Source organism: Dipodomys ordii, unplaced genomic scaffold (genome assembly GCF_000151885.1).
Source record: "Dipodomys ordii isolate 6190 unplaced genomic scaffold, Dord_2.0 Scaffold20, whole genome shotgun sequence".
Classification (NCBI taxonomy): Eukaryota; Metazoa; Chordata; class Mammalia; order Rodentia; family Heteromyidae; genus Dipodomys; species Dipodomys ordii.
The window spans coordinates 4,286,143-4,287,429 of record NW_012267236.1 but is presented as its reverse complement, the minus strand read 5'-3'; the positions used below and the strand labels follow the sequence as shown (position 1 = coordinate 4,287,429).

The following is a 1,287-nucleotide window of genomic DNA, read 5'->3' as shown; positions in this document are numbered from 1 at the left end:
CTTTGAACAGCCAGCCCCCTGTGCTGCCCTCTAGTGTTGCAACAGCAGATCTAATAATGAGGGCCTTGAGTGGGTCTATCTTGCCTACCTTTGATTCTCATCATCAGAATAGCTGAGCGAATGACACAAAGGAGAGGAGGGGCAGTGGCAGGCAGCAACAGCAGCAAGACAACAGGAGCAGCAGGGGATCTGAAAAGCAGTCCCACGATGACCAGAGGGACCATCAGTGGAAGTGGCCAGGTCAATAGTGGCTCATGTGGGCTAAGACAGCAGAGACAAGCACAGTGGCCAGCACTCTCCTCGCCAAACCAGCCAGAGAACTGACTTCAGTCCCCACGGCATGGAGGCTGTCATCAGGACAACTTTGCCGTTTTTACTGGAGCCTGCAGCATCAGAGGTAGCCACTGAGCAAAGTGGCTAGTACCAGCCCAGAAATAAAACTGACATCAGTGGCCAGAGTGGTCTCCCACAGCCGTGGGAACATCAGTGTGCAACAGAGACAGGGGTAGTGGCTGTGAGAGTAAAACTGACATCTGCCAGGGCCTATTGAAGCCCATGGCAGGCGGATCAAAAGTACCATCAGCTAATCAGGATCAGGGTGGCAAGACACACCCTGCTACATGTCCCGCCTGAGGAACAAAAGAGCTTCCGTGCTCCCACCTAGGTTGGACCCCAAGGTACAAGAGAGCAATCAATTGCCTGAAGCCTCCATCTCCACAGCCACAGCTTGGAGGACCAACCTTGGAGGCCCAAGAAGTACAACACTGGAGGGCACATCTGTCACTGCAGCTTAAAAATTCCCACCAATGGCCTGGAATAGGAGGAAAGCGGCTCCTCACCTACCCATGACTTCTATCTAGATAGAACACAAGTGTTCCAGCCAGCTAGTGTGTGACAACCACGCAGTCCTGTTGTTGGTATTTGTGAGACAGCAACAAGTTGATAGAACCTCTAATGGATTTGAAATGCTATCAGGATTTTACCTCTTTACCATTTAAAATAAATATAGTTTAGATCAGTTTTGTATTGTGGATTTTCCTTCATCTAAACTGAGGGGAATTTTGTTTGCTCTTTTCCAAGTAAGTTAAATCTCTCTCCTTCTCCCTCTCCCTCTCCACTCCCTCCCCTCCCCTCTCTCCCTCTCTCTCCTTATCTCAATCAGTAAGCCAGGCATGGTAGCATGTGCTGGTGGTCTTCACTAAATTGGAGGCCATAGGTAAGAGAAGCATAGTCTGAAGATTCTACCTGAAAATTAACTAGGGCTAGAGGTGGGGCTTTTTTTTTTTT

At 49.3% G+C, this 1,287-nt stretch overlaps 1 pseudogene; it reads left to right on the top strand.

The window, feature by feature from the left end:
* Window positions 1-340: 340 nt before the first annotated feature.
* The window catches only part of LOC105983577, a 26,895-nt pseudogene continuing 25,948 nt past the window's right edge, over window positions 341-1,287 (top strand).